The sequence below is a fragment of the Canis lupus genome, chromosome 34 (genome assembly GCF_011100685.1).
Source record: "Canis lupus familiaris isolate Mischka breed German Shepherd chromosome 34, alternate assembly UU_Cfam_GSD_1.0, whole genome shotgun sequence".
NCBI classification, from domain to species: Eukaryota; Metazoa; Chordata; class Mammalia; order Carnivora; family Canidae; genus Canis; species Canis lupus.
Genome location: NC_049255.1, coordinates 16,096,264 through 16,104,720, shown reverse-complemented (window position 1 = coordinate 16,104,720; position 8,457 = coordinate 16,096,264). Strand labels below are relative to the sequence as shown.

The 8,457-nt window shown below is 39.0% G+C and overlaps 1 non-coding gene across 1 annotated transcript; it reads left to right on the top strand.

Moving 5' to 3' along the window:
* Positions 1–985: 985 nt before the first annotated feature.
* On the top strand, positions 986–1,091 carry LOC119867550. Its single transcript, XR_005384068.1, has one exon. It is a non-coding gene; the product is annotated as a U6 spliceosomal RNA (small nuclear RNA).
* Positions 1,092–8,457: the final 7,366 nt, after the last annotated feature.

Genomic DNA, 8,457 nt, shown 5'->3' with positions numbered 1-8,457 from the left:
GACAAAAGTAGGTAAAAAGGGATACACAAAAAGATATAAAATTTGACATCAGAAAACAATATGGTGGGAAGAGAGTAAAAATATATAGCTTAAGAATGTGTTCAAGGGTGCCTGGGAGGCTCAGTAAGTTAAGTGTCTGCCTTTGGCTTGGGTCATAATCTCAGGGTCCTGGGATAGAGCCTCATGTTGGGCTCCCTGTTCAGCGGGAGTCTGCTGCTCCCCTCTGTACCTCCTCCTGCTTGTGCTGTCTCTCACAAATCTTTCTTAGAAAATTACTTAAAAAAATGCATTCAAACTTGTTATATGTAAACCTCATAGTAACCACAAAAGCCTAGTAGTTAAAAGAGAAAGGAATCTCAGTATACCACATACACACAGAATCATCAAATCACAAATGAACAAAAAAGAAAGGAATAAAGTAATTACAAAACAGAAAACAATTCAAAAAATGACCATAAGGCGATTATATATATAATTATATATATAAATATAAAAACAATTACTTTTAATGTAAATGGACTAATTTCCTCAATCAAGACACAGTGACTAAATGGATTAAAAGAACAAGACCTACAAGAAACTCACTTCGGATATAAGAACACAGACTGAAAGTGAAGGGATGGAAAAAGCTATTCCATGCAAATGGTAACCAAAGGAAAGCCAGGGTAGCTACATTTACTATATTAGACAAAATAGGCTTTAAGACAAAGACTAGTAAGAAACAAAGAACATTACATAACAATAAATGGGCCAATCCAATAGCAGGATAGAACATTTGTAAATATTTGTAAATATGCACCCAATATAGGTACACTTAAATATATAAATCAAATATTAACATTTAAAGGGAGTGATTTACAAATAGCACATTAGGGGACTTTAGTATTCCACTTTCATTAAGGGATAGATTATCTAAACAAAATAAAGAAACATTGGCCTTAAGTGACACTTTAGACTTGATGGACTTAATAGAGATAGATATACAGTGCTTGCTTTGGGAGCACATACACTAAAATTGGAAATATACAGAGAAGATTAGCATTGTCTCTGTGCAGGATGACGTGCAAATTCGTGAAGCATTCCATATTTTTGAACACCATTAAATTCAGTCATCTTTGATATTTTGCCAACTTTCAATAATAAAATATCCATAGCTTTTGAGCAAAAGAAGCCAGACACAGAAGAGTATAGTGCCTAATTCCATTTAGATGAGGTTCTGTAATAGGGAAACTAAACTATGGTGATAGAAATTAGATGGGTGATTGCTTGCAGGAGAGAAGGGGGGAAATTGGCATAAAGTAACTTTCTAGGCTAATGGTAATTGATTCAGGTAGTAGTGACACAATGTATTTGTTTAAAACTCTCCAAACTATGCCCTTAAAATGTGTGCATTTTATTATATGTAAAAATATCTCAAACAAAATAAAACGAAAGTAGAGATATACTGAACATTTTATCCAAACCAAGAGAATATACATCCTTCTTAAGTGCTCATGGAACATTCTCCAGGATGGATCATATGTCAGGCTAGACAACAGGTCTTAATAAATTTAAGAAGACTGAAGTCATATTGAGCATCTTTTTCAACTACAATAGTATGAAACTAAAAATCAATTACAAAAAGATAACTGGGAAAATCATAAATATGTGGAGATTAGACAACATGCTACTGAACAACCACAGGGTCAAAGAAGAACTCGAGAAAACAAAAATACTTTGAGATGGATGGAAATGGAAATACAACAGAACAAATCTATGCATTACAGCAAAACCAGCTGTAAGATGGAAGTTCATCGGGATAATCAACTATGTTAAGAAACAAGAAGGGGGCGCCTAGATGGCTCATTGGTTGAGTGTCTGCCTTTAGCTCAGTTGTGATCCTGGGGTCCTGGGATCAAGTCCCGCACCAGGCTCCCCGCGGGGAACCAGCGTTTTTCCCTCTGCCTCTGTCTTTCTTATGAATAAATAAAATCTTTTTAAATAAAGAAGAACCTCAAATATGCAGCCCAACATTACACCTCCAATAGAAAAAAATGAAGCCCCAAGTTAGAAAGAAGGAAATAACAAAGATCAGAGTAGAAATAAATGAAACAGAGACTAAAAAGACAGTAGAAAAGATAAAAGATCAATGAAACTAAGAGCAGTTTCTATGAGAAGATAAAATTGACAAACTTTCAGCTAAACTCACCAAAGAACAAGAACCACTCTCCCAAGAAATGAAAGATGTTACAATTGATAACACAAGGATCATAAGATACTCTGAACAATTATATGCCAACAAATTGGACAACCTAGAAGAAATGGATAAATTCCTTGAAACAAAGCAAGACTGAGTCAGGAAGAAATAGAAAATCTAAATAGACCATTTACGACTAAGGATATTGAATCAGTAATCAAATACCTCCCCAAAAATAAAAAATCCAAGACCAGACAGCTTCCCTGGTAAACTCTGCCAAAGAATTAATACTTCTCAAACTCTTCCAAAAAAATAGAAGAGGAGGTAATACTCTCAAACCATTTTTATGAGGCCAGCATTACCCTGATACCAAAACCATACAAGGCCACCACAGGAAAATAATTACAGGCCAATATCCTTGATGAAAATATATGCAAAAATCCTTAACAAAATATTACCAAATTAAATTCAAGAATACATTAAAAGGATCACACACCATGATCAAATGCAAAGATAGTTCAACATTTACAAGTCAAACATGATAAACCACAGTAACAAAATTAAGGATAAAAATCATATCAATAAATACAGAAAAAATATTTGACAAAATTCTACCATCCTTTTACAATAAAAACTCTCAACAAAGTGAGTATAGGGGAATGTACTTCAATATAATATAGGCCATATATGACAACCCCATAGCTAATATCCTATGCAATACTGAATTCTGGAAGACTTTCCTCTAAAATCAGGAACAAGGCAAGGATGTCCACTCTCATCACTTCTATTCAACACAATATTAGAAGTCCTCATTATAACAATTAGGCACAAAAAAAATAAAAGCATCCAAACCAGAAGAAAGAAGTAAAATGACTATCTGCAAATGACATATATTTAAAGTCCTAAAGACGTCATCCAAAAACTGTTACAACTAATATATTCAGTAAAACCACAGGAGACAAAAATCAATATAAAAAAATCTGTTGCAATTCTATAAACTAATAACAGACCATCAGAAAGGGAACTTAAACCTATCCTATTTACAGCTACATCAGAAAGAATATTTAGAAGTAAATTGAACCAGGAAGGTCAAAAACTGAAAATTATGATATTGATGAAAGAGATTGAAGACACAAATACACGGAAGATATTGCATGTTCATGGAGTAGAAGAATTAATATTGTTAAAGTGTCCATACTACCCAAAGCAATCTACAGTTTAAATGCTATCACTATTCAAATTCCAATGACATTTTTTAAAATTTAAATTCAATTAACATATAGTGTATTAGTTTCAGAGGCAGAGTTCATTGATTCATGGTTTCGTACAACACACAGTGCTCATGACATTAAGTGCCCTCCTTAATGCCCATCACCCAATTACCCCATCCCCCCATGCCCCTCCCCTCCAGCAACCTGCAGTTGGTTTCCTATGGTTAAGTGTCTCTTATGGTTTGTTGCCCTCTCTTATTATATCTTGTTTTATTTTTCCTTCCTTTCCTCTAAGCTCCTCTGTTTCTTTTTTTTTTTTTTTTTGTTTCTTAAATTCCACATGAGTGAGATCATTACTGTCTTTTTCTGATTGACTTACTTCACTTATAATACCCTCTAGTTCCATCCAACCAAATTCCAATGACATTTTTCACAGAAGTAGCATAATCTTAGAATTTGTATGGAACCACAAAAGACCCTGAATAACAAAGCAATCTTGAGAAAGAAAAAAGCTGGGGCAGCCCAGGTGGCTCAGCGGTTTAGTGCCGCCTTCGGCCCAGGGCGTGATCCTGGAGACCCGGGATTGAGTCCCATGTTGGGCTCCCTGCATGAAGCCTGCTTCTCCCTCTGCCTGTGTCTCTGCTTCTCTCTCTCTCTCTGTCTTTCATGAATAAATAAATAAAATCTTAAAAAAAAAAAAAGAAAGAAAAAAGCTGGAGGCATCACAATTCCTGACTTTAAGCTATGTTACAAAGCTATAGTAATCAAAACAGTATGGTATTAATGGGATACAGTAGAGCAACCAGAAATAAATACATGCATATATACGGTCAATTAATTTACACCAAAGGAGCCATGAACATACAATGAGGGAAGGACAGTCTCTTAAATGATGTTGAGAAAATTGAACCACTATGTTATACCATACACAAAACTGACTCAAAATGGATAAAATCTTGAATGTAAAACCTGAAATCAATGTAAAACTCCTAGAAGGAAAAAAAAGGCAGTTCAGCTCCCTGACATCAGTTTTAGCATTGAATTTTTGGATTTGACCCTCAAATCAAAGGCAGCAAAAGCAAAAGTAAATGGGACTACATCAAACTAAAAAGCTTCTGCACAGCAAAGGAAATCAACAAAATAAAAGGCAACCTACTGAATGGGAGAAAATATTTGCAAATCATATATATGATAAAGGGTTAATATCCAAAATATAAAAGGAATCCTACAACTCAACAGCAAATAAATAAAACAATATGATTAAAAAAGGAGCAGAGGATCTGTAAGACATTTTTCCAAAGAAGAAATACATAAGGCCAACAGACACATTAAAAAGTGCTCAATATCACTATCAGGGAAATGCATATCAGAACCATAATGAAGGACGCCTGGGTGGCTCAGGGCTTGTGTGTTTGCCTTTGGCTCAGGGCTTGATCCTGGGGTCCTGGGATTGAGTTCTGCATCAGGCTCCCAGCATGGAGCCTGCTTCTCCCTCTGCCTGTGTCTCTGCCTCTCTCTCTGTGTCACTCATGAATAAAATCTTTTTAAAAACCCCGGAAACACAAAACCATACTGAGATGTCACCTCACACCTGTTAGAATGGCTATTATCAAAAGGACAAGAAAAAACAAGTGTTGGTAAGGATGTGTAGGAAAGGGAACACTTATGCTTTGCTGGTGAAAATATAAATTGGTGCAGATGCTGTGGAAAACAGTAGAGACGTTCCTCAAAAAATAATAAAAAAACCCAGAACTATCACATGATTCAGCAAGTCCACTTCAGGGTATTTATTAGGAGAAAACAAAACACTGACTTCTGGGGTAGATGGCAGAGTAAGAGGACCCTAAGCTCACCTTGTCCCACAGATAATATTCCCATCAATGTAAATAACCCAGAAAATGGCTGAAGACTGGAGAATAAACTCTTCAATCTAAATACAGGAAAGAGGCCCCATGAGGGTGGTAGGATGGGCAGAGCTGGAGATGGCAGCTAAGGGGACCTGTGGGACTGCCGCCAGGAGGGGGGCGGGATGCTGTGGCCTCAGTGGGGAGTGAAACACCAGAAGGCCCACATGGGAGAGATGAATCCCCTTGACGTCTGGCTTTGAAAACCTGAGAGCGTCACCTTCATAAGTTCTTGCCATCAGTGGGACTTAAATCTGGAGCTTTAAAAATCAGCATGCTCGGCGCTGAGAGCCAGGCGGGCAGAAGGGAACGGAATCCCTGCCCTTAAGGAGCAGCACAGCAGCACAGAAGTCAGTGTGTAACTGGGGGGAGATTTGTTTACTAACTTCAGAGCCCGTGCTAGGAGGGCAGGGATCATTGGGAGACTTCTCCAGAACAAAGGAGCTGGCAGGCACCATGCCTAGTCCCCCCGCCTCCCCCCAGCCACCTACCTGCAAACCACACAGCCGTCGGTGGGAACCGAGCACGGCCACGGCCAACATTCCCTACCTAACTTGCTACCGCTCTCTCCTCCGGAAACGCCACCTGCAGACGCCTCTGCTCCAGGTCCCCTCCCAGCGCACACCCACAAAGTGCTGATGCTGCCACACCTCGCGCTGTGCCCACTCGGATCTGCCCTCCAGTCTGGAGCCCGCCCAGGGCAGTGCCACAAGCCTGGCAGTGTGTGAGCGGCCCTGAGGGGGCCAGTGCCACTCCAAAGCGACTCCTGCCCCAGGGAGAGGGAAAGGTAACCGCACACGCCAGACTGGCCCCAGCACTGAGGGCAGATGGTTGCTCTGAATGCAGGCTCTGCCCACCAACAAAAGCTTCCCAGAGGACAAACACGGCAAGTGCCCTGCAGTGCAGTGCTACTGCATCTCTGACAAATGCCTGGTCTGACCCAAGTGAAGCCCCAGGTGGTCCTAGACTGGCCCACTAACAACGGAGGAACCAAACCCTGCCCACAACAGTCACTGCAGACAACTGGACTGAAGGAAAGAGTCGCTGAGCCACAACAAACTGGACAACCTAGAAGAAATGCATGAATTCCTACAAACATACAATCTTGTCAAATGGAAAGAAATAGAAAATATGAACAGATTATAAGTAATGAATTTGAATTGGTAATCGAAAAACTCTGAAAAAATCAAAGTCCAGGACCACATGGATTCATAGGGGGGATTCTACTAGATGTTCAAAGAAGAGTTAATACCTATTCTCAAACTATTCCAAAAAATAGAAGAGGAATGAAAGCTTCAAATACATTGTACAAGGCCAGCATTACTGTTATGCCAAACCAGATAAAAGACATCACAAAAGAGATCTATAGGCCAGTATCACTGAGAACATAGATGCAAAAATCAACAAAATATTAGCAAACTGAATCCAACAATACATTAAAGATCATTCACCACAGTCCAGTGGGATTTATTCTGAGGATGCAAAGATGGCTCAATATTTGCAAATCAATGAACATCATACACATCAACAAAATTAAGGACAAAAATCATATGATCATGTAAATAGATAGAGAAGCATCTGACAAGATTCAACATCCATTCATGATAAAAACACTCACCAAAGTGGGATGAGAGGGAACATACCTTAACACAATAAAGAGCATGGAAGCAAAACCCACAGAGAACATACTCGAAGGGATATAAGTGTGTTTGCTCTGTAGTCATGAAGACACAGCTGTAGTGGAGCAGGCAGGTGCCCATGGCCTGGGCAAGGAGGTCTACTTCACTCTGAGAATACCTCCTTTGGGTGTTGGAATGGTATCATGAGGGAGTCATTTCTTTGGACCAACCATTTACCCTCTCCCTGGACCCTTCCTTAAAATAAATACAAAATGCTCCTGATTAGAGTCAAGCAAGAAGCCAATAATCCCTTAGTGGCACATTCTTAGCTGCTTACTTTCCTGGCCTAGGACCCAGGGAGTCATGATGAAAAGGAGTTGTGAAACTGAAATGTGGTCAAGGCAGGAAAGAGAAGGTGTATGAATGAGATGAATTGTTCTGGGATCCCTGGGTGGCGCAGTGGTTTGGCGCCTGCCTTTGGCCCAGGGCGCGATCCTGGAGACCCGGGATCGAATCCCACGTCGGGCTCCCAGTGCATGGAGCCTGCTTCTCCCTCTGCCTGTGTCTCTGCCTCTCTCTCTCTCTCTGTGACTATCATAAATAAATAAAAATTTAAGAAAAAAAGAGATGAATTGTTCTTGTGTCAGGTTTTCTTTCCTCATTGTGGAAAACTGGGCTACCTAAAGCCAGAATCATGGGTGGAATTGTAGTTGTGTTTGGAGACTCAATGCGGAAAAACTGAAACCTTTCCTCTAAGGTCAGGAACAAGACAAAGATGTCTACCCTCATCATTTTTATTCAACATAGTACTTGAAGTCCTAACCATAGCAATTAGATAAGAAGAAATAAGAGGAATCTATATTGGTAAAGAAGAAGTTAAACTGTCACTATTTGCTGACAACATAATACTATACATAGAAAATTCTAAAGACTCCCAAAAAACTACTAGAAGTAATAAACATATTCAGTAGGGTGACAATATACAAAATCAATACCCAGAAATTGGTAATGTTTCCATTGACTATTAATGAAGTAGCAGAAACAGAAACTTAAAAAAATACCATTTATAACTGCAACAAAAAGATTAAAATATTTAAGAATAAACATAATCAGAGAGGTGAAAGACCTGTACTTCAAAAACTATAAAACACTGATAAAAGAAATTAAATATGACAAATGGAAAGATATTCCATGCTTATGGATTAAAAGAATATTGTTAAAATGTCTATATTACCCAAAACAATCTACAGATTCAATGCAATCCCTATCAAAATACCACCAGCATTTTTCTTTCCTTTTTAAAAAATATTTTATTTATTTATTTATGAGAGCCACGAAGAAAGGTAGAGACACAGGCAGAGGGAGAAGCAGGCTCCCCCACAGGAAGCCTGATTTGGGACTTGATCCCAGGAACCTGGGATCATGACCTGAGACAAAGGCAGATGCTCAACCACTGAGCCACCCAGGCACCCACCACCAGCATTTTTCACAGAGCTACAACAAGCCTAAAATTTGTATGGAACCACAACAGACTGAATAGCCAAAGC